We start from the raw sequence: 26,490 nt of genomic DNA on the forward strand, positions 1-26,490 counted from the left end.
AAATTGATTTTATATCATTAATTTAATCTGAGTATCTGAAGCCAGGCTGGGTGTACATACATATAGCTTAAACTGTTCCACAGCTTCCATGAATTAAACTGGCTTGTTCTTCCTTCCATACAAGGTCCTAGAAGAGCCCAGACTTTATTCTCCTGCCTGGAATGCATACAGGTACCCTGCACCACAGCCCTCTTAGCAGCTGTTCCCCAGGGCCACACAGACTTCACCTCAAATGTTTACATGCACACAGTCTTCAAATACCTCCACTCACCTGCTTTAAACCAGAGAAATAGTGTCAAGCAGCTCTAACCCTCTTTAAGAAAAACAAGCCACTTGGAAATTTTGGGTTTTCATAAGTAATATTCCACTCATATAGTAGAAATTTACTAGTTAAATGTAACTGTTTATTAGCTGCAACTGTGGGGGGGAGGGGGGGTTGGGGTTGTTGCAACATTTTTTCAATAACAGAACTCTACTCTGAATTAGCAAAGGCCACTGAATTTTTTCTTTAATGACTAGCATTTAATCCCTGAAGCACTGTGCTGGTGTTTTTCTTCCTCCTATTTAAGTCTCTAAAAAATATTTGAATTCTAAATGAAGGAGGAATTGCTCTGGGGTTTGCTGAATTTCCACTGGTTTTTAGCTGCCTCTATTTCTTTAGCTAGCTCTTGAGTCACTCCGGAAATATCCCATGTCAGGGGTCTTTTGGACTACATGATCACAGCTGCAAAGTGAGAAGTTTTTCCATTTTCAGAGAGGTTTCATCCATTCCAGGTTCAGGAAGTGCTGTTATTTCCTCTTTGCCTTTTCTCATACCTTCCTATATGCCTCTCAGTCCTTTGCCTCTCCAGTGCCATAATTCCATGAGTTCTTCATCACAGGCTGCCTCACATTTTGGGCATGAGCCTGATACCAAGAAATCTACTCAGCTGGCATCTCTAGGTGTTACTGCCATGGATACCACCCAAAGCAACATGGATGTAGAAGTGCAACCACAATCATTTAGAAGAGAGCTTTTTAAGGGCACAGAGAATATGGTGGCATTTCAGCTACTTGGAAACCAATATATTTTTAGCTTAATTTAATTGGAATTTTCTGTTAAATGAATATGCTAGCTTCCAAGTGTCTGAAAGAAAAGGATTATTTTCCAAGCCAGTCAGAATATTTCTATTCATCACATTAATTCATGTTTTCTTTGCTGAGTTAATATCTTGTGATTCTTAAATGCTCTAAAGTTTAAAAATCATTTGTCCCCTACTTCAGCTGCTGCTAAATGAGATTTCTTGTAGCTTTAAAAGCCAGAAAAGGGTTGTTGTTTCACCAGTACTTTACTGTCTATTGTTTAAATCCAATTATTTAGTATTCCTGGAACAAAGATAATAGATTTACACAGAGAGTAGTTGCTTTATATTTATCTCCTAAAACCTATTTTCATTATCGCCTTAGCATTAAACAGTCACTGTAAAGCCATTATCCAGTCACAGGTTCACAACAGATAATTTGATTAAACATATTACAAAAACAAAGAACGGTTTTTTTTCCCTTTGTGCTTTACCAGAACCATGAAGAGATGCCATGCACAACAATTCCCTCCTCAAAACAATTTGCACAGACATGTTCTTTGTTTGCAAAACATCTTTGTCCTGGTATGCTTAATTAAGGATATAATGGAGAATATTATAGTCGTTTTAGAATCATTTGGAAGTAATGATGCCTGAGGCCAAGCATGGAGCTCTGTTTGACTCAGCTAAACATAGAAATGTTGGCAATGGCCATTAAAAATGGACCCCATTGCTATCCCAATTTTCAGAAATAACTTGCTGTTCCCTTCTCCTCCCCTCTCCCCCTGTAGCTACACTTTTTCATTTCTTGGGTGCCATGCCTCTCAGCAGCATAAAGTTGCATTTTGTAAGAGCTTATCTTTCTCCTTTATTAAACAGCATGCCTTGAAATCATTTCACGTTAGCGCAAAGTTCCCAGAGGCATGTAACTCCCATCACAGGTTGTAGCTGCATCTATCGAGTTAGTCACATGCATCATAGAGGCACCATAGCTGTTTATGCTAAATAAAAAGATCTAGCGGTGAATAGCTAATTTCCATGAAGACTTACTGAAGTTTTATGGGTTTTCAGGAGGAGCTCTCACCAGCTCAGTCTAGTATCTAGGAAGGTCAGGTTGGAGTTGTTACACTTCAAGTTCTAGTGAGAGCTAAAAGGAATTATTTTTGATATGTACAGTCTTACTATAAAGGTTTCCAACAAATGCGTGCTTTCATGAACAGTATTTGAACTGTAGTAAAATAATGATTTTTCATGAGTATTTTACAGAGACATTATGTGCCACAGATTAATGTGTGGAAAATAAGGTACTTCTTCCAATGGAGAATTTTGAATTTGTCTCAAAACCAGTTTTATCAATCTTCTTAACAACGTATGGAATCAGAATAAAAACCTTAAATATGCAAGTCTGTTCCCACAGGAGGAGTCTTAGACTGTGGTAAGCCAGGTTAGATGCTGAAGCAATGAAAGATGGTCCACACTCCAAAATATTTGTTTAAACCCAAGGGAGATCTCTCCAGTGTAGCTCAATGTTTCACACTCATTTAGCTTCTCTATTGAAACTGGTGAATTTTGATGCATAAATCTGTGCACTGTGAACTGGACTGTTGCCTTAAACTCCCATTCCCCAAGGCAAGGCTGCCAGGCATAGAACAGCAAGTTTCACTCTTTTTTTCCACTCCAAGAGTTAGTACCTCTTGAAATCTTTTGTTAGGGAAGCAATACATGCAATAGTCCCATTTGAAACTATATATATATATATATATATACACATAACTATAAATATAGAGAGACAGGGGAGTTGGAAAATTTCTCCAAATTCTTTTCCACAGATAGGACAGTACATTAAAATTATCAGCAACTCAGTGAAACTAGCAGGAAAGCCTCCTGAAGATTTTTGGTTTTGTTTTTTTGGGTTTTTTTTTGGTTTTTTGTTTTGGTTTTTTGAGGGTTTTTTTGGGGTTTTGTTTTTTTTTTTTTTTTGTTTTGGTTTGGTTTTTTTTTCCAGGTAAGTCCTTAAACCTCTCAACATTATGTGCTGTGCAAAAGTGACTAAATATTATTTATCTGCCACTCCCAAGCATGAGTTTGTAGATGAATATCCCCAGTCTTTTGGACATGCCAACATGAGGTGAGCTTCTGCCCAGCACAGCTAAGGCTCAAAGTGAATGATGCAAAAGGAACAAATTGCATGAGAACTCTGGCTGCTATATATTCTTCTTCCTGCCCTTACTGATCAGCTTTGAAGTATGCCCCCTCAAGACAAAATTCATTTTAATTTTATATTTTCTTTTTTTTTTTTTCTTTTTTTCCCCTCACAGACTGAAATATTTCTTCTTAGGTGAAAGAAATAACAAAAAAAAAAAAAATTAATTTTGGAGCCATGCACTCCAGGACACTTCACATTAAACTGTAGACACTACAAGGCAGCTAGATAACACTAATAGCACCTGAGGCAATTTCCCTTCCTATGTTTCTTCTCAGTTGCCAGCTGGAGTCTGGGCTAAAAATAACCTTGTCATGACAGAATAATGAATCCCAGCAATAAGTGTATTTCGCAGAAATGCAGTGAGGTTATTATCTGAGCCTTAATGGATGAACAGGGTGGGAAAGAGAGGGAAGGCGTTACTGGGTGATACAATAAAAATGCAGAATGAATGAAAGAAATGTGAACAAATGTTACTCAAAAGGCTCTGAAAATCATAGCCTGCTTTCCTGTTTATGTTAGTGTAGGAATAAATTACATTGACATTAAAAATTGAAAATACTCATAAGAAATTCTTAGCTGGCAATTTGTCTGCATAAACAATTACTGCTTTCCAGGGTCTGTGAAATTATTCTGTTTTATCTATAGGACATTTCAATAATTGTACCATATACCTGTAAGTTACAGTGCCACTAACAGTAAGGGAATCATATTCCAAAGATAATCTACTTTAAAAACCCAAACCAACCAACAAGTCATCCAAATCCAAGACCTCTGAACTAGTTGTTTCCGGAAGTATTTTACCCCTTAAAAGTACAAGTAAATAAACAAAGAGCAGTATATCTGCATTCTCATTATTATGATCTGTGTCAAAGCAGTAAATCTGCAGCTAGCTACAGCTGACTTAGGGCATAATTTCAGACTAAGATTATTTAATGAAAAAAAAAATCTTATTGCTGCTGTAATACTTAATATTACTATGGCCCCCAAAAAATCAGTCTTTTTACCTCCCAGACTGTCACTTTGACATAATTTGCCCACTGGCAGTTTCAGCATTTCCTCTCTTTAGAAACCATCCAATTATATATATCTTCGTTGACTATAAAGACAGCACTAAGTCAGAGAAAGTACATTTTAATACTCATATTTTAAGCCAACTCTCCTTTCTCTTCATTGAGAAGGAAGCAGAGAGGTTTCCACTTAGGAAAAACATCCTCCTTCCACCTGAGAGACACATTGTGTGACACTGCCTGAGAGAGACAGGATGTGTAGATAAACTATACATGCCAAAGACCAAGAAAGTTGCTGACACTTGGTAATGAATAATATAACATGGTTAGTCCAACAGGTAGAGGAGAGGAACTTGCACCAGAGCATTCACAGGGAGCCCTTGATCCAGAAAACCACAAAACCTGCTAAGTCGGCATTGAATCGCCTGCCCGGGCCCAGCAGCAAAGCTTAATTGCTTATTGTGCAACACCATTAGAATGCACATTTGCTTGGTTAGAGCATTTAATACAGCATGACTTAGTGTTCTGGACTCCCATGCATTAGGAGAGAAAAGCACAGCAATAGGTCTTGTATAAAAGTTTGATACATTAAAAGCAAAATAAAAATACCTTTGAGGCAGACCAATTATCAATAACACACAATGTAATGACAACAATTCAGACTAAGAAACAGAGACAGCCCCTGATCCTGCAAGCCTTTATTGGCCTGCACTTCCCCTACCATGAGTAATTTCTTCAGGATTCCATGAAGCTGCATAATATAAAAATTAAACCATGTATCATCATTTCAAAAGCACACATCTGAAACTAATACCATCTATAGTCTCCACTCTATTTGCTAAGCAGAGGAGAGAAAAGAAGGAAAAAAAAAAAGTGGAAAATTAATTTGACAAAGGTCTTGCTTTTCTCTATGGCTGATGAGAAAAGAAGACCTTATCACCAGAAAAATTGCAGAAATGTTAACAGTCCAATGATCACAACATTTTCAAGTTGAAGAGGTCAGGATAGATTGACCTAATAGAACTGGTAGGTCCAGACTCATCCTGCTTTGTATCAGTTCACTTTTTTTGAGGGAGGCCAGGACAATGAGTCTTCTTACATGAGTCCCAAAGGTAAACCCCTAAAATGGACCCGAATCACACCACTTGCGTACAAACAATGGCCACTTGCAGCTTCTAAAGTCTGGTTTTCAGTACAACTATTTAAGTCTACATTTACATCTCCTATTGCTGATATCTACTCTCAAATCTGGGTTTGGGTTTTTTGGTTTGTTTTTATTTTAGAGAAAATTCCTTTTGCATATTTTTTCAAGTAAAGAGTTTGTCCCACACAAACTGATAGAGCAGGCTGTAATTTTTCTGTCCATCTACACTGTGCACTTGCTGGTGCTTCAGGAGATACGACATCATACGGCTCAGCTGGGAAGTCTGGGTCTCAGCCTGGGGTCTTGGCAAGTCTGCTTGCAGTGTTCTATGACCCAGCCAGTATCTCAGAGACAGCAGCCACAGGGAGGACGATGGGTATGGCCACAAGCTCTGCCCCTCACTTTGAATGTGCGATTTCAAGAGATACAGAGACTATGAAACGGAATGCACAGGCAATGCCTATCATAGCCCAACACTATCAGAGGTGCCTAAGAAAGGAATGGCTGGAGGTTTAGGTATGAAATGGATTGGCAATAGATATTAATCTTTTCAAATTCTATATGTACACCAATTTGGTAGTTCCAAAGCCAGCCTTCTCAGTCTTCACAGCCTTCCTGGCTAAGTTAGGATTTTAATGTTACTTTTTCATCTGTGATCTTGGTGCTTTCATCCACTCCTTTTTTCTCCTGCAGTCTTGGGTTACTAAATATATTACAGTGAGAATGGAACCACCAATAGTGAACAAGAACAATTACTAAAACTTGATGTCTAAGGAGCTTCTTATACAGAATGCAAGTTTTTAAATAGTTGGTACAGTTGTAATAGATGACCTGCCCACATGTTGCAGCCACAATGTCAGGAGGGACAGATCACCAACACACAATGTAAACATAAATTTATAAATCACACTATAAACAAGACCTGAGATGCAAACCTTTAACAACAAAAAATGAATTAAATTTTCATGCAGTTAAACATGAATTAATATTTATTAACTCTTTCCAAATATTTGTTTAGCATCTTCAAACCAGCACTGATTTTTAAATATTTTTAAATAAGTAGCAAAATACAAATTAAAATAATTTGCTGGCAAGCTAAATAAACCCCTCAAAGATACTAATACTCAAACATTCTTTCTTCAAATAATTTGGGGATAAAAAAAACCCAACAACCTAGATTTAATTTTAATATTTTCTAGGCAAATGTTTTAAGTAACAACAAAGCAGTTTTGAACTGGAGAACAGCTCCTGGAAAGAAAGAAAAAGTTTTGAATTCATAACAGCTGAGAAGTGTTAGAAATTTACTGAAACACAATTTAATTGATGCTGTGCACAATGCAGCATGAAATAAGGGACTGAGAGGAACAAAACATATTAAGGAATTAAGAGTTTCCATTACAGGCTCATATCAGCACATATCAAAGATTTATCTTCCTTCAAAAATTTTGCTCTCAAGCATATTTGCACTGCTTAGTATGAAAATAACAAAATAAAAAATAAAATTAAAAAAAACCCAAACAAACCCTGCTTCAAATATACTAAGTTTAATAGCTTAATATTCTCTCTCCCATATGTATCTCAGGCAATAGTAGTTATGATCAAGTAATATTAGTCTAGAATGTAACAAACATATTACACACAGAACTGTCGTTGCTGCTAAGTACCAGAGACGTAGGATCATGCATTGGTATTACTAAACAGAAAGATACTTTCAATACTTCCTTTCCTAACACTCCTTCAGTATGCAGCTGCCACTTCCCAACTTTGTTTTCTGACATCCACATGTCTCCTCTACCCTCTGTTCTACATGTAAAATAGTTTCAGGGTTGGCTCTGGACCAAGATACATGCCAGGCCATCTCTCCATTATCTCAGATAATACACACAGGTTCCTTGATCTTAGTTTCTCCAGAAACAACATAGAAACAGAAAGAAGCAAGAATACTAACACTGGGCTAGGCAGCATTAATTATAAGGTACAACACCTGTTGAGAGGAAGAAAGCAAATTCCAGAAAGAACACACATATGCTTCATAACTGGAATAAACACAGCATATCTCAAAGATATTTGCAAATGGAGCCAAATCTGAACACAAAAAATACATCCATTCAGCAGCATGCAATTTCTATTTCAATTTAAGGATTGTGTCCCTGCTGATGAAACTTTCTAATTCAAGCTACTTGATTAAAATTCTGTGACTAATACATGCTTAGATTAGCAGCTCAACTGCATGCAAGGTATTCTTCAAAGAAGACTTGGATAGTTGTATCTATATTGCATTAGAGATGTTGTTGCCAGACACTAGCAATAGCTCCCATTTTGAGCTTGTGCGTCAGTCAAGCGCTTATTAAAAGGTGAGACCGTTTGGGGAATTTTTCTTCAGTGACAACAAACCAGTGCACTTTCAATTTCTCCAAATAGGTTTATTTTCCCAGTTAAACTCTGTGACTTTATTGCTTCAGAAAATATAATATTCTCCAGTGTCTCAACAAAAGATACCACATATCCCACCTGCTCCCACAGGTACTGAAGCCTGATGGTAAAACCAGCTGAAAAATGTCAGGAAAGCAAGAAAAACTGAAGAGACTTCACATCATTGCCTGATATGTTGCCCATATCAAAAAGGTACACATGGCAACTGCTGGTGCGGCTTCCCTGCAGTACCAAATCCTAATGGTTACAGAGAGGCACAGGTAGAGCACAGTCAATACAGGCACTATCAGAAGTATACTCAGATCTTACCATGAAGGTAGATGGATGAGATGAAAACCTGCATAAATAGATTAATTCCTCGTGTACACAAATTCCGCATGTACACAAAATTCTTTCTTCCCTCTTATGGCATAAGGCATAGAAATTAGAGCAGTCCTGGAGACAGAGCAGTTTCCGACACAAAGCTTCACGTAGCAGACACAAAGCAATCCTCTCTCACTGGCAGGCTCTCATCCAGTTTAGCTCACCATGTATTTCTGAAAAAGGTGCATTACCACTTGCTGAGAGAGACCACTCACAGGGGCATTTTTCCCCACAGTCTGTGTAGATTGTGATGTAAAACTGGATAAATCATCATGACATTGAGTTGTGACAGCTGCTCCAACATTCCTTTCTATACCATGAAGACAAAGTGTTTGAAGCAAGAGCCCCTGGACTGATCTGAAGATAGTGCCACACAGCTTTCAAGAACTATATCAGACTCACAATAACCCCAACTCAACTTTTGCCTGACATACATGGTGCTCAGGGTCTGCTACTGCAAACCTCCACAACCAGTGACATGCTGTTTGTAATCTGCTTCTTAGGTAAACATTAATGTGCCAAAGACACATAATACATGGAAGAAACTTTTGGTCTATGCTTGTAATATTTATTTTTTAAAATACAGAGAAAGAGAGAGAACATGAGAGAGTGTGACTTGTAGCATCAGTTGAGCATTATGAATCTAGATCTACTGTCATTTTTGAGAATATCTGATTAATATCAAGAAGTCTATAATAGCAGTCATTACTTCAATGTGGAAATTAGGGGTATTGTTAATTCTTTTCATCATGTATTAGCTCCCTTCTAATTGGATCTATATTCATTACTGAAACTGAAATTAAAGAACAGCTATGAAAGGCTTTTGATGTCAGCTGTATATATCATGCCCTGAATTAAGTTACGAAAATGGTTAATACATTATGTTACTCTTCAAGCGCTTATTTCACTCCATTTAGTTGCACAGATCCTGAGTATTGGCTGAAATACTGCACTAACACAGCAAACTTTTAGGATGGGTAAAAGAACTCATTCCATTTGAATTGCTGAAAAATGCATGGATCATGGCACCAAACCTCTCTGAAATCTGTTGGTTTACAATTGATTTGTCTGCCAGATGCAGGATCTGCTCAACAAATGAGGTGTAGGACAGGGAAGAAATAGACCCTTTCAGTTACTTCCCACCAAAAATGCCAAAGAATGCCAAGTAAAAGCTGTCTGAACTTGAGTAAATGTACTATGCCATGGCCACTTCAAACATTTTTTTTTCCTAAATAAACTGTGGAAGAAAAGAAGAAGAAGAGAGGAACAGTTTGTGCTCTGTTTCAGAAGACTTTTTTCAGAACTTCCCCTTCTGTCTCACACAGTTTAATTTTTTCTTTTGTTTTGCACTGGATCAAAAGGAAGGAGAAAAAAAAAAAAAGCGTATTGTACTAGTCCCTCAGACTGTTAAAATTTTCTTTCTCCTACTTTTTGCCAAAAAGCAGTATTACATTTATTCTCATGACTTCAAAACCTAAACCCCATAGCACTCCTCCTGCTTGTTCTGTGTGGCACAAAATCATGTGGGGATAGTTTTCCTTACCTTAACTAATCCAGACTGAAGAGGCAGAAGAGGGAAGAACAGGTTGCCCTAACACTTCGATTTGCTCTTTTGAACGCAATCCTGTTTTCCAAGTATCAACAACAAACATTTCAACTAACTGGAGAAAAGGGATGAGCTCTATATACCTCATGAAGATAGATAACATAAGGAAAGACAATGCAGCAGCTGTTACAGGATGCAAGTTTGCTGCACTCTGAGCTATAACAGAGCAAAAGCTGGCAGGAACACAGGGGGTGCAGTCCAGAAATCTGCTTCTATCTTTGGGTTGTAAACCAGTATTTCCCAGTAGGGACAGACCAGAGATCTCCTACTTGAATGAATACTCCTTTTTCTGTAGGTCAGGGTCTTTAGCTGGTGCTTACAGGCTGCCGAGAGGGGCTCTAGAGAGCTTTAATAAGGGTACTAAAGCATCTTAAAACATGTTACTCTTTCATCTCTGAATCTGGAATTACTAGACAAGACTACCTCTCTGGAAAGGACTGTTAAGGTCCATAATCAAAAGAGTATTTATTTTGTGCAGGTGCATTCTCAGAGAAGGCTGGGGCAGACCAGCCTTCACTGGACTTTAAAATAACTTAAAAATAGTAATACACTTTTTACAAAGAGTTTTCTTAAAAAAGGAAAATCTGTACTCCCCCAGCAAGCCTGAGCTATCCTCTAGTAAAAAATGAGCATAATTTCCAAAATGAGAATAATTTCCTTCCAGAAAGCTATGTCCCCTTTTCTGTGGGAATTCTGCCTGTCTTTATCTGGACTGCTGCAGATTTAACCTTTCTGCCTTCTCAAAACAGCACACCTGACATTTGCTCAGCCTTTCAGAAAAGAAGCAGACAAGCCACTCAAATTTTATTTGACCAGAACAAAACCTCAAAGTAATTAATGTAAAGTAGAGTAAGAGATACTTGGCTAAAGAATAGGTATATTCCATTTACTCCAATTATCCTGGTCATAGTTCACCAGTTTGCAGTGATAAAAAGCCATTAATGAGTTTTATCACTGATAGCATTACTTTCTAATCTTAATTCTTTTAGGATTATTAGCTTTAAAGGCACTTGAAAGAAGATAATTTAATTTATACTAAAATGAAATTGAAAAGTAATGCTTAGAGGCAGCAGTATCTACACAATAAGGCAGCTTTACAAACATTCACTTGAATAAACATCACTAATTCACTTGCTGTAATTCACAAAGTCTTTAAAAAACTGTGAGGAAACAAATTTTGAATAAATCACAATCACACATATGGAAGTAAAAAACCCACATAAAAGTTAATCACATCCCCCCATTTTTTATTGATTTTGATGTTTACCCAAGCTCTCTTTGCTTTTTATATAATGTTGAGCATTTTTCCTTGGTTAATCATTGCATTTCTCATGACAACTTTTAGAAATTCCTCTTCCTGTCTCAGCAGGCCCTCTTGGGTTGGGATTTTCATGGGGGGGGGAATAATGCAAGCCACCTTTTTTCTGCAAGAAACTCATGTCAGAAATAGTTCTAATAGGGACAGTTGCTTAAAGATGTAATTGAGATCATGAAGCAAGTAGCTGCTGGAGGCACTAGTGCAGGACATTCAATTCAGTTTTTTTTTTTTTTTTCTTGGCTGCTAGTTGAATATTTTTATTAAATGAGAAAGGTCATCACTCCTAGCAACAGGGACTTCTCTGGAGTACATCTGATGAACTTGAGGGATAGTCTATCCTTATTAGCAGCAGTAATACTTACCAATAAAGGCTTTACATCCAAGAAAGGCATGCAGAGTTGCTCACCAATCCCACAGTAAATTATACTTTAGACCACTGAAGCAAAATCCAGAAGAGAGATAGAAACCTCCACAGTGGGATCCATATGTCTATATTTAAGGATCTACCATCATTTTAGACATCCATAGGCTTGAGAGGCATCCATACATAGTAGATAGAAAAGGTGAGCTGTACTTGGCAAGATTCTTTAAGTAACTGCATTCTTTTAGGTATCTTAAGATAGTCCATGAGTCCACCTACATTTACACTCTTGATTTTTGCTCTCTCCCACCTCCTTGCTCACTACACATAGTGGATTAAATATCTAAGAATAAGATTCAAACCATATAAACTGCATAGAGAGATTTTAAGTAGTATGCCCTACTCCCAAAAAAGGTGAGTACAGGGAAGAACAGGAACAAGTAGCTTAATCAGGCTTTAAGCTCTATACGTACATATTAATAACCTAGAGTACAGCATCTTTCCGTAGGATTCATCTGGATGCCGGGCTTACAGCAAAGATGTTCACATTCCTGTAGGGTTCCCCGGCTTTAAGTCAAAGAGAGTTGTCCTCCAACTCTTCCTTTCTTGTAGAAGACCACTTGTGCACACATAGCTCCAGCTGTGCTGTGGGGCCAGCTTTAACTTGTTATTCACTCAGGGGCTGCCTCCCACATCAAGCTCCCTATGATCCTGCAATCTGGCAGGACATCCCAAATCAGTGCTTGGTCACAGCAAGCCTGGGAACATTCACATTAAACATGAGGGGCTTGGAGAGTTCGAGCACATTCAAAATTGCATGGTACCATTGCAGGAGAGAAGGCTGTGAAAACATCTTGCTAAACTAATTAGTGAAATGATTTAGGTTAGAAAGATCTGCTTGGAAACTTCTCTACTACAAGGAAGTGAAGTAAACTTCACTTTACTTTACTTGTAAAGTAAGTACACAAGAAATAGTCTTTCTACCCCCTTCCCAACAAAAAGAAAAATAAAAAAAAAAAACAAAAAAAAAACCACCAAAAAACCAAACCAAAACAAAAAACCACATGTAATGCTGACCAGAATCCTCGCTGGACTGGCTGGCACAATTTTTCACTTTCACAGCTGGAAGCACAGGTGCTGTGGATGGAAAGAGAAAAGGGAGAGACAGGAATGGGTTGAGCAGCCAGGTGGTTCCTTTTCTAGCATATCATGTGGAGCTCATGTACTCCAGCAGAAAAGAAAGAGCTGTCTTCAGGTCCTTTTTCCACTGCAGTAAATACACTCCTAACTCACAGATGTGCACGTAATTCATGATGTTGCAGAAGGTTTCACTGGCGATGTCAGAAGAGCCCTGCTGGTTCCAGGCACCACTGCAGAGGCACAGCACCATTCTAAAGGCAGTGCATCTGGATAATAGAGAGGGATTGTAAATTCTGCCCAAAAGAATCACTATCAATCTTTTGCTGATAGTTATGTTTAATAACTTGCAGAGAAAAGTGGATTTGGGGACTGGAGGAATTTTCCTAGGCAAATCTCTTATGTGTTCTTGCTTGTTAATGTTCAATACTGAATCAAATATTAAAAAGTAAGTAGATTAAAGGCGAAATGTGTATATTTGCTGCTCATATGTCTTGATCAAAAAATCATTCCCACAGTGAAAACTACAGGGCCAGTTTCTTCTACTTTCCAAGGGCAGAAATCCTATGACCTCAAGGATATAAAACTGAAATAAAACCAGGAGAGGTTAAAGCCTTAGTTGGGATTAGGGAAATATTCAGAACTCTATCCACATGGGTTTTGCTGTAGTATATTCTTAGAGCTCCTGGCCAGAAGAATCTCACTGCTTCCTTCTATACACATACAGGTAATACAGGGCTGATGATAATGTGTGGGGTTTTCAAGACTGTCCGGTTCAACTATGTCGTGGTTTGACACAGAAGTGAATCTTTTCTGGAAGTTGGTAGTCAAACCAATCAGTGGTTTGGATATTGGCATTTGGACTGACCACTGAAGGTATGGACACGCCTCTGAGAACACAGGGGGTTAAAAAGAAAGAACTCCCAGAGAAACTCTCTCTTTAGTTCCAGTCGTCAGAGAGTGCAGACTCTCCCCTGCCCAGCCACAGGCTGGGGGAAGGGAAGCCATGCGGCCTGGTCGAGGTAGGCTGAGGGGGCTGAAGGATTGGAACTGAGCCAGCTCCTGCAGACGGAAGGGTGGAGAGAGACGGAGATGCCTTTGTTCCCCCTTCCCCCCCCCCCCCCCCCCCCCCCATAGAGGGAAAGAGACAGAAAGTCTGACAGTACCTAGAATTTGCTGGCAGAGGAGAAAGAGAAGAGGGAGGAAGGTGCCCAACGTAAGAGTTAAGTTCTAGCCAGAGATTTCAGCCATCCAGAAAGTCTGAACTTTTAACCCTTTCCTAAGAAATGAAAACTTTGTAAAATGTTACTCCTCCTCAATTTAAAGTAAATAAGAAACAGTCCAGAACCTGAGATGTTAGAAGAAGAAATTTTTAAGTGAGAAGAGATGATAGAGTAGCTTTTAGCTAGACTTTTCTTGTTAACCGTAGACTGAACCAAATTCTCCTGCAATAGAGACTGCATTTTTAAGAAGATGCAATAGCAAACCAAAGAGACCTGCTTCAGCAACTACCAGCACAAGAATAACAAGAACAGAGAAAAGCTGAGGAGGGTGTGGTGATGTCTTCAAGAAGATGATCTCTGTTCTTAGACCCTCTGCCCCAGGGGAGGAAGAAATGGGGGGGGGGTGTGGGGGGGTGGGGACGGGACTGTAGTCCCAAGATGAGAAGCTGAACTTTAGGTCCATGGCAAAGCATCCTTAAAAAAGCCCTATGAGCAGTCTGTCCATGCACAGTAGTGAGATCACTGTGACATAGAAAAGAGAGTGTCACACTAGCAAATTTTCTCCAAGCAGTTACCATGTGTGACATAGAAACACAGGAAGTAGCAACTGTGTTTCCTGCGGGGTCTATAGTGCAAGAGAAACTCCTCTCTCCCTTAATAAACTGAGTATTAATTATCTAAAGAGTAACAACCAAGAATCCCAAATAATGTTTCACAGTAGTTGTTTTAGAAATCAAGTAAGAAAAGGAGTGTTTTAGAGAGTGTTCATCCTAAATTTAGTGTGTGTGTCTTTTATAGTAGTAGTAGTTTAATAAAGTTTTTTTCTTTGTTATTAAGCTTAAGCCTGCTCTACTCTGTTCCTAATAACATCTCACAGCATTTAAGAAAGTGTATTTTCATAAAGGCGCTGGCATTGCACCAGTGTCAAACCGTGACAAGCTACAGCCTTTGGCATCAGTAACTCTTCCTAGCTGTTAGAGGGAGCAGAGCAGGAGTGCTAAGCAATTCCCATCTGCCCAGGAGAGGCATGGAAACAGGAAGGGATGAGAGGATTGACCCCTCTCTCAGGAAAGAAAGGGTTTCAGGCTCCAGAAATGTCAGAAAGAAGGTCTACCAAATTTGCCTCTTAAAGACCAGGGAAGGAAAGAAAAGCCCCTTTAAAAATTTGCAGCTATAAGTGGGATGATACTAGATGCAGGATGATACTAGATACAAGGGAGCTCTTTTTTAGTGTACATTAAAAGTATGTAATTAAAGCCCTTTTGACCCATCATTTATCTAAAAAAATATTCAAAAACAAAACTGCACAACACAGAAAATAATGAAAAACAAAACCCCAACTATAGAAATATAAATATTTGTTATTCTTTATTGTACTTCATAATTATGGGTAACGATTTGTTTTTCATATTTATGAGATTACAATACTGCATCAAGCTGTTCAGCTTTGCTTTTATCTTTCTCTGGACATAGAAGATATGGTTTGATCACAAGCTTTGTACAAAATCTACAGGAAATACTGAAAATTCTTACTTTTCTCAAATTCCTTGTCATAATTAAATACAAAATGCAGCTAAAAATTAATTTTGGACAAAAAATTATAATTATTTATATCAGTAGTTGCCTTGTTTCCCCTCTACTTTTTTTTGATGAAGAAAACCTTCATCAATCTCTGTCTGTTCTTCTCTACCTCGATGCAAATTTGACAAAGTAGCAGAAATCATAACAATAGTTATGTTCCTGAAAATTTCATACAAATTATGTCTGGATGGATTGAGAAGAGACCCAAGTGAGTTCTTCCCAGGAGGAAAAGGGCTTCAGCATGAACTGAGCCAACATCTGTTTTGTGTGAACTCCCAATATCCACGCAGCTGTTTACCTACTAAGTGACTTGTCAGCACATGCACCTCTCAGCTCTGATCCTCATACCTACAGCTTTTCTTGCTCAGTGGGTAGTCAGGGGACATGGCAGTGAACCAAGAGAGAGCAGAGCCATGAGAAGCTGGGGAAGAGCCCCTGCAGTGGGTAGGAGCACAGGGGTTAGTGTGTAAAAGCACAGAAAACTTGGCATTCCCAGTTTTGCTCCTCAGGAACTAACCTGAGTGTTGTTTGGGAGGTTTTTCCTGCTGGTTAAAAAGACATTTCTGTCCTATTTGAGGGCTCTCACTCCTTTCTAAGTAAGCGGTGCAGGACACTGTGGAGTTTGTGTACATGTGTGCCATTCATTGGCTGTTCAACACCCTGGGACAAAATAAAATGTTTGCTTCTGTGCATAGCTTACATGTTGCTTACACAAACCCTACCATTGGGACTAACCCAAAGTGTCCAAAAAATAGCAGCCTGGGGGCCACAGATATGGCTTTAGAGGAGAGCATTCAACAACAGGGGTTAGTCCTGATTCTCTAATGGGGGCTCAAGTATTCTTTACAACTAGGGAAACAGATCTAGGATCATGTGCCAGGGCTACCTTCGTTGCATCTGCCCTACAAGTAAACAGAGAAATTGAACTCTAGAGACATCAACAACCTTGCAATTTTCACTAAACTTTAGCGCAAGATAAATCTTTTGGCTAGAAACTTGGCTAGAAAATGAAAACAAATACACTTTGATTCAAAGCTGAACAGTCTCTTCAGCCAGCTGCATCAGAGCTTTTTCTTCTCTCTGGCCACAGAACAAACCTGAAACTGCACAAAGATTATTTTCTTTTCCTTGAGGGAAGAAGTCTAAGATTAAGTAATAATCAATAGCAGACAGTAAATAAACCAATCCCTTAATGGATTGCAAAGGGACTTCAGAGATCTTTGTGCTGCATGCAGCCACTACCAAAAGAGCAGGCAATCGTCTTTAAAGAGTGGAGACAAAGTGTCTCTGCCAAAGAAAGGTCACACTCAACAGCAAGAATACATGCTAAACCTTAGAAAGCCTAAAAGCAGCTGAGGTAGTGGGATGGATCATTCTCCCTCTAACTGGACAAGGCATCTTGAAGAATGTTTGCCACTGCTTTGCTGTACAAAAACCATTGCAATTCCCAAAGTCGGACCTAAAGAAAGTAACAGCCGTCAACAATAACATGGAGCTCCATATGTTACAGCTTAACAGTCTTTAAGAAGATCCTAGAGGGTTCAGAAATAAACTTTCTGCTGGTGAAAAGTCTGAAGCAGTGCTGATGTTTTGACACAATGCAGATTTATCTGTATTTGCAGAATAGAAACAGTTGTCACAGAATCAAAGGATTAGTGACCAATTGCATCAAAACATAATCACAAATGTCTAATATTCATAGCACTAACATTCTTAAAATTGTATCCCAGTCAGACCAGATCTGCTTCTCAGTGACTGGAAGCTGTGTCTCGCCTTTTGTCAGCACAACTCAACAACTACTATGCTTTAGTTCCTGTTTGGTAATATGGATGTATCTTTTCTAATGCCATTTCCTGCATTCAGACAAATGGACAGTGGATATCCCTTCATTTAAGCACCTGATTTCAGATGAAGGCATTCAAGTAATACTGATGTAAAATTAGGCAAGGAGACAAATAAAAGCATAACTACACATCCCCTCTAAACACTTCTTTTAACCTTTCTCTACTTACCAAAACACAGATGTAAAGTGGAGTTCCTGTTATGCCCCAAAGTGAAATAGAGACTAAATCTCAAGATTATTACACAATTCAGTTGTACTCTTCCTCAACATACTGCATGAATTTCTTCTCCTTAGAAAGTCCCTACTTTTCACATTCCCAGACTATTTCATCAAAAGTAAACTGAGACAAAGATAGCGGGAGTCCACAAGACACTAAAAGCATATTCCTATCCCCTATATTCTTATAACAGTTTTGCTGTTGTGGTTCCAGGGAAAACAGTCATGGGGTTTCTGTGGCTGCCTATATTCATATAACAACATTCAGCAGCTGCTGTCCACCTGTGCCAAATACCCAATGTAACCACACCTTCTTGGAAAGTAAGAAGAAATGCATTCAAGAAGAGAAGCGAAAGTAGATCTCATCTCTGGACCTGGACTGAAGAGTTCCAAGAAGATGTAATAGTTTGAAAGCCAATAAGCCATAAAGGTATTCTGGCTAAGTTGCATTTTCTCTTTGCAATGGTCTACCTGAAGAAAATATCTGTTTTTCTTGATTAAACTACAGTAGGTTGAGTTTTCAATGGTGAGTACCTATCTCATGTCCTAAATAGACTATCATTCAAGCCTGGAGATTTTATTCTGATGAATTACACTATGGATGTGAAAAATGGAATGTAACAGTCAGGAACTGCTTTGCCATTATATCTTGTTGACTTGCACTGATTGGTTGCTCAAAAGCAAAACCTGTTTAAGAAATCAAAACAAAATAGTGTAAATGAAATAATCTGAGGAGAGACAGTAGGAACTTAAAATTCACAGTCTATCCATTCTGTATACTTTGGATTCAAATGTTAAAAGAAATAAAAACCACTTCTGGCTACAAGTGATACATGACTGAGATGTGCTCTAAATTAAAAGCTTTGGATTTGATAAACTGTATAACAATGTCATGAATATTTAGAAGTACTACCACTACCACTTTTAGCGGGGGGAAGAAATCTCCATAGCATGCCCTTCAGCTCTCATGGTGCTAAACAAAAAAAAAAATCATGGATTATAAAATTATTCATTAAGTTTAGAATAAAACTGAAATCTCTAAGTTAGGCACTTTTTCTTTTGTGGTGTTTTGGAGATTGTTTTTTTTTTTTGTTTTTTTTTTTTTTTTGTTTGTTGTTGTTGTTGTTGTTGTTGTTGTTGTTGTTGTTGTTTTGCTGATGTTCTGCTCCATTACCTGTCTGAGAAAGTAGCAGATGGTTGTAAAAGATTCAGATAAGTATCTTGCTAGGAAGAGAGTAAATCCAGCTGGGTGATTTTAGCATCTGTACAGCTTCCAAGAGTACAGAGAAATTCACTGAAGTGGTTAAAACAAGGAGCTGGAAGGTTGGAACAAGGGCAGGCATGGTGTGGAGCAGGTCCATTTGAAAGCAGTCTGGAGATAAGTTGAAATTCCCCACATTATTCTGGATTTCTGAAAATTTCTTCATGTAATTCTGACTCCATTTATTTTCTAAATTTACTAGTAGGACAGTCCTTTCTTGGTGATACTGGTGCCCTAAGGGCTTTGGTTCTACATGCTATTTAGAGACTTATCACCAGTGTGGGTTCTTTGAATTTTAATGCAAACACCAAACTTTCTCAGAGCAACATACAGCTTTAGGACATAATTTAAAATGTGACGAGCACATGGGAAGCTAAAAGTTGAAGGCTATAGTTGATGTAGCAATGTGGTTTACTATGTATTTACTTTGTAATGCTTCAGCTTTAAAACCAGAAGTATTTTATTTCTTTTATTGAATCTGATAAGGTTAAATCAGACAAGTTACCAGTGTTGAAGGATTGCCACTAAAAGCTAACTGATAGGTCTGATAGGGAAGTTGGAGGCTGAATTTGCCTGACCTTCAGAAGCAGTGAAAGACACTGAGAAATGTGGGGGGCAAATCCACCAAAGCCAACTGATCTGCTCACAATCATTAGGGTGTCAGGTCATATTAAACAGGCAAAACAAAAAGCACAGGGGATGGATATGTTAGCAAAAGAAAATTCTGGTTCATAAAAGGTAAAGACAGCAGGGGCGCTGCAGTTTAAAAAGCAGGCAAGAAAGCCAGCATTAATTAAGGTCTGTTGAATAGGCATCAGAAATATGATGAGAGCGGTCAGGAGGCCATGGACACCTAAACTGAGCTGGTGGAGAGAGGACAGAGGAGAGCTGTAAGGGAGGGAGACTTCATGAGGACAAAGTGGGTATGACTTCAGGTCACTGGAGTCTTCCCTGGAGCTGCCATTCCCCTCATGACTCATTTACATTTCTTTCTTTTACTAATACTCTTTTTCTTGCTCTCCTGTTACTTCTACCATAATGTTCTCATTTGTGCCTTGCTGATTTAAACACTTGTGAGTTCTGGGAGAACAAAAGAAGATGTATTGAAGAGACCCCCTGCTTCAGAAGTAGAGGAAATATATATGAAAATGACAGTTCACTTATGATGACTTAAAGCTTTCTAAGTGCGTGCATATCTGCAAATAGTGGGCAAAGGCTCTCTGTCTTTCTGCTATAAGAGGCACAGTGCATGAACATTAAGAGAAGAACCACTTAGAAGTCACATCCCTTGAGACTACTGAGAAACAGCTGGGAGAACAGAGAATATGACAAAAATTTATAGTGTAAAACTACACAATAAATCAACAGGAAGTAGCAGTCAGGCAAGCAATAAGCCATGACAAATGCAGGTATGAGAAATAAAGTCATACAGAACAGAGACAGACATCTGGTGTGTATCTCAGCAGTATTTTTAAAAGAATAGAGCAAATAAATATAAATAAATAGCTCATTTGTGATCTAGTTTAACAAATAAAAAGCATAATAACAATGAAATTTCCAGATGCCAGTAACTATGTCTCCAGCAGCTTAAGTCAGGAAACTCACCACCCTTCTATCTATAAGCAGCTTGTTTTATTTGACTGTTATTTTAAAAATATTATTCAATTTATTTTCATGTGGGTTAATTTTAACATACACTTTTCCCTAAAAAGTAATTGTAAGCGTTTGGTATTTCGATGGCACAGATTTTGCTCTCTGAATATAATGAAATAAGAAAAGAGAAATTACAGTTAGATCACTGGGCCTTTGATTTGCCTTCAGAGAAAGCAAAAGTGGTCTGTGCTCTTCAAGCTGAAAATCAGAAATCTGTACATCTTATGCCATGTCCTTTCTGTGTTCCTGGAAGTAGACCTTGCATCAGATGGCTGTTGTTAAAATAATACACAGAATATATGAAAAGGTGTTGTTGTTTGGGTTTGTTTGGTGTTGTTTTTTTTTTTTTTTTTTTTTTGTGTGTGTGTGGTTTTTTTGTTTGTTTGTTTGTTTTGTTTTTTGTTTGTTTGTTTGTTTTCTTAGGAAAGAGGAGTTCATTATTTCAGAGGTTTACTCTGCTGAGATTTAGGTATAGAAAGAAGAGTAACCAGTGAGGGAGACTTATGACAACTCTGAACATAAAGTTCTTTCTGTGAGCATGCAACGGGGACAGACTCATTTCATTCAACTAACACAGCACCCATACTTGTAGGATAAGCTCCATGAGAAGCAGGTATGTTGTATTTCTATCCATAATCCTTAAAAAATCCACCCAACAAAACAGATGCCAGAAGAACCCTAGAAGCAATGAAGAAGATCTAAAAAGATTGGAGTCCTCTAGGAGTGAGCAAGCTACTTCCTGACGAGGTTCTTCCTTCCTGTCTCCCCCAAAATGGGATTCCCTGTGGAACTGGCAGCTCCCCAGATTTTGTCAGCTGTTAGGCTTAGTATCTTCACAGGGACTGCTGTGCAGGATGTTGGCTGTTGAACAGAGCCATCTGTTTAACCTGCTGACACAGGCCTTAAGTTAAAGGGTCTCTGTGGGGCAGTCTGAACAGCCCACTGATCATTCCTGTCCTGCAAGAAGGGAGTCGTCTGGCAGGAGCATCAGCATGTGCTTTAAGCAATGATAAGTGTCAAATATTGACATTTTGAAAGAGCCCAGGCTGAAGAACTGCACAGACACATAGACCACCAGCCTGTCTGGTACAGTAATGTCTGATAGGGATTGACTTATCCAAAGTACACTGTGCTCTCTCCTTACTCATGGGAGTTACCAGAGCAATAAATATGTATCTTTTAATTTGGGTAATTATTTTGGCATGCATGAAATCTCCGTTGATATCATATTGCCAAAGTAAGAAGAACAGGTGGAAGCTTTTTGTTGTAAAATAGAGTGCAATAATCAGTAACTAGACAGAGACATGCTTCTTTAGTTTAAATATTGAAGGAGACACATTATTTGATCTTATACCAAATATAGAATTGTTCTTACATCAGGATTACAGAATTTCCTAATTAAATTAATTGCATCCACATTTGAATGATGCATATGTTTGGGGTTTTTTTTTTAATTTTCTGACTAACAGGTTCCCAGGAAATGAGAAGCCTGAGCAGTGGCAGGAGCAGAGAAATGAAAAGCACCTCCTGATAAGCTATCAGTTGATTTTAGGTTTCGTCCTTAGGTATGACAGCTAGAAGAGTTTACTGTCTTGAAATTGAATATAGACTCACAGCAGAGGATTGTCAGCACCTTCTACAAGCAGGAAGAGAAAGTTAGAGAAATGGAACAGGCAGAATTCAAGCACACATCTTTCTGAGTTTCATTCAAAACTGTCCTGTTTTGAATGTATCTAAAGAGACCCTCACATAACTGGTTTTCCCAGGCATGTAGTGTACCATTAAAAAAAATTATTAGCACATGCACCTCTGGAAAATAATATTTCTTGAAAATGCTTACCTCTGGTTCTCCTCTTACAAAAATCAATTAAAGCCATGTTTTTTACTACTTCCCCCCACACTGTTGCGAACCAGGGTTCCCAGATTTCCTCTCTCTCCCTCCAAACCCTCTTGAAAACAACAACCAGAGGAAGAAATTGAGTGACCTATATGGAGGACCTATATGGAAAGAAACCTTGTCAGGCTGGGCAAGAAGCTCATTTCTTGGTAGTTTTTTGCTCCAACCTGTCTCCTCTTTTTTGTTCTAGAAAGAGAGAGCCATGACATTTTTTTTTTCATTAAGTCATTTATTTGATGGTTTCAGCCCTTCTTCCTGGTTATAAATGATCCATGGATTCCTTTTGATTTCCATTAATTTAGTGGATATTCAAATAAACCAAATGAATGGTTTATGTAAATTTGACTGTTGCTTTGAGAGATTTCTCATTATTCATGCTTTGTGATTGATTGTTGAAGTCTCAAGGTATTGTTTCTATTCCAGGAGTGGAGAAGTCCTACAACCAAAAGGAGATTTCAAGATGGCCAAACAGCATCAGGGCTGTTCTTCATACAAACATCAGTTATTACCAGCATCTAAAATATTTCCCCTTTCTGCAAAAGAAGAATTGATATATAAACAAAGTCAAGGCTTTTGGTATACAAAGCAAAGGGAAAAGGATAATTTAATGAGCCTGCTACTTCTCCCCTGTAGAAATGTTCATAATTATGTGGCACTCAACCAGGAACAATCTTTGAAACTCTTTGACAATCATTTGCAAATACATACAAATAATTTGTCATATAGGAGATCTTCAGAGGAAATGTCTTTAAGACTTGGTTAGTGGTTTTGCTCAGCTGATAAGCTAAGCTACCATAAATTCATATTCTTTTGTAGGTGATTTCCTTTATAAATAATATTGGTATTATTCACCTGGTATTGACATCTAGTCTCTGACATTGGCATGCACTGAAATCAGAAGCTCTTGAGAAAAAGTGGTCAGAACAACCAAGTATATCTTTTGTGAAGAAGTCCATTGCTTAAACTCAAGATCATACATAAGGGATCTGAATGCTGGATGGGAGGTACTTCAGACTGCTCTTCCTCAATGTTCCCTCTTCTTAACCCTTACAAACTTGCTACATTTGTGTAGGTCTTCTGTAAAAAAAAAGGAAAAGCACCTAAAGCCCATTTTATCATAGAGATTAATAGAAAAAGAAACAAATAATGAGGAAGGGAGTATTCTATACATTAGCATGTATAGAGATAGTCCTGGGTTGGACAAATCCTTAGCACACTCTATAAAGTAATTATTTTTGTTCACTCTGTGTTTCCCTCTGTAATGGTGACTTAGGGTATTTTCCTTTCACAACGTTTCTTTCTTTAAATACTATACGTGATTCTTTAGATACTACACCCATCTCTTTTTACAAGAGATACAACTGAGGAAGAGTACAACTGAATTGTGTAATAATCTTGAGATTTAGTCTCTCTTTCACTTTGGGGCATAACAGGAACTCCACTTTACAGCTGTGTTTTGGTAAGTACATTATACTATAGCCAACATATAGCACAGGGGAACAGTCTCAAACAACACAGCTCCCAGAAATCTGGCATTTCCCAATCATCTATCAATTTTTTTGCCTCCAAATAATGATCTCATAGCAAGTGCTATATTATACTCTTATAGTCAAATGCACTGAAGGTCCTCTTAAAGACATGTGGATACTGCCCTTCAGCAGGAGACTTGCCCTTCCTATTACCTCTGTTCTGCCCCATTTTTGAACTCTTCCTGCCCTTTTATCACAAATCCAAAAAGTCACCTTGTCGCACCCTTCTGCAGTCCCTCTCTGCATCAACTGGCCCTTACTAATTTGTCTTGAAGCTTCCTTTGTTCTTTTTCCCTGCTTCAAAGTAATTTTTATGCTCTGCTGCCTTTATAGGAAAATATATTGATTTGAATAGAAAATCCATATTACTTCCTCCATCTGACCCCTGTTTATTGATGATATTTGGAGGAATGGGAACTTTGTACATCTGGAAAGCACCTATAGCAGAGATTCTCAGCAACAAAATCTCCACAATAAAAACAAGAGACCTGACTAGTGATTCAAGAAAACATTCTGGATTCTGTGAGCCAGCATTGCACCTTCAACAGATATTTCTCTCCTTCTCTAAGAGAAGATTTTAACCTTATGTGTGAAATGTGTTTCCTCTTGTACACTGAATCGCCTTGGTCTTTAATCTTTAGTCTAGATCTGAAAATGCTGTATCTGTGGCATCACAGCTCTTTACTTCACCTAATGACTGAACTTTCTGATCTCAGACATTTAATCTCTGTGTGTAAGCATGTCAAGCTGTCGTGGAAAAAGAGAATTGCAAATCACATTCTCCAGAAGAGAAGTCAAATTCTCCCATTATATGAGCAACATGATTGTTTTATCTAAAAGGAGAGATACAAAGCAACATCTGAAGAGCTGACACCAATTAATATTTCCCCCTAATTTCTCAAAAGAAAATTAGTGCACATAATTCTTCACACATTTGCCCAAAAAAGGTCAGATCATTACCTGATATTTTCTGGCACAACCCAGTTAAGAAATTAGGGCCATACTGATTTATACCAGGTAAGGATTTTGATCCCATGTTTGCTAACATTGCTCTGGTATTTTTCTTCTGTCTGTTGACTTTTTCATTAATTAACTAATGTGTGACTTATTTTGATGGATAGGACAATTGTCCTCAATTTGCTTTTGTAATTAAGGTACCTGATTAACCACTTATTAAAAAGTATGTTAAATTGTTAAGGTCGGTTTAAAGAAAAAAAATGGTACTTTGCCTCTACAGCAACATGTGGAGTCCATGAAAAAGCTGTAGAGATCTAGAGAAAACAATTTTGAAGTCCTGTCAACCTAAGTACTTTGCACAGTCACATTATAAAGCTCTTTTCCATTTCTCAACAAAAACAATGACTTTGTAATAGAAATAAAAGCATAAAAACATTAAAGTTATGGGGGTCATGGAGCACACATTCACTGCACAAATATGTTCTATATTAATTGAAATGTATTGACTGTAAAAATATTAACCCTATTCTAAGAGTAGAACACTGAATTAAGTTACACTAATGATTTATTTATTATATATTGCGTTTTATTCCCACTGAATTTCAACCTGCATGAATAACTGAGATCCTCACATGTCAGAGACAGGTTGATTTTGTGGCATTTCCACATAGGTCTCTAGCAGGAGAGATTACCTTATGAGGGAACCTGTTCCTAAGTGTACTGCAGGTAGATAAGATATTCAGGAAACTCATCTCTGTCCCTGGACTTCTCTGTGCTTCACTCTACTGCAGTAGCTTCCAAACTTTCTATTGTATTGTTATATTATAGCAGCACAAGGAGAATGGCCTTGGCATGTATGTGATAAGTTTGCTTTCAGATATGGGCAAAAGAAAATGAAAGATATACCAGGGTTTACCCTGCCCAAATATTTATGGGAAAGAGCAAACTCTTTAAAAGGCCAATGTAAATAACAGGAGAAAATTATTGTTTACATTTTTATCTTGTGAGCTAAAGCATGAAATAATTCAGCTGCTTGCTTAGACACCTGATTCTTGATCTGATGCTAGTTGCCACCAGAGCAGTGCTTTAATCAGTGTTAACTCACTACTTCTGTATAAAGCTGTCTTTTCTTTCTCATTCTTTCACTAGAAAGCATTGAGAGAAGCTATTAGAAAACTGGCATAAAAAAAATCATAGAGAACCCATTTCGAAATGACCACATTACCCATGACAGTGATCTTCTGTATTGACACAATTTGCTAAAATCCTATTGAAAGAACAAGTGTTCTTCATTTAAAAAGGAAAAAAACATAAGAAATTCTTTCACTGTGGAAAAAGATGGGAAAAATTTGCAGCTTCCAAAATGTGATGTTCTGGCCCACAGTGAAAAGCATACCAGGCACATACACAAAAAGTTCTAGAACAAATACTTGTAGTAGAGGAGCTTACATGAGTAGCAGAAGCCACAGGAAAGCACAAACTAGATATAAAGCGAAGGTAATGGACTGAAAAAGGAGTGCAGTTCTGAAGAATAGCCTAGAAAGAAAACCATCTGGGCAGAATTATGCCTAAAAGATGTTGGCAATGAAATATGCCCTATTCCATTCCTTGTGGGTTTAGGAAAATGGGATTTTTTCATTTTTTAAAACAAAGACATTTTTGCATCTTTTCTTCTTCACCAATAAGAAGAACCT

Source organism: Vidua macroura, chromosome 1 (genome assembly GCF_024509145.1).
Source record: "Vidua macroura isolate BioBank_ID:100142 chromosome 1, ASM2450914v1, whole genome shotgun sequence".
NCBI classification, from domain to species: domain Eukaryota; kingdom Metazoa; phylum Chordata; class Aves; order Passeriformes; family Viduidae; genus Vidua; species Vidua macroura.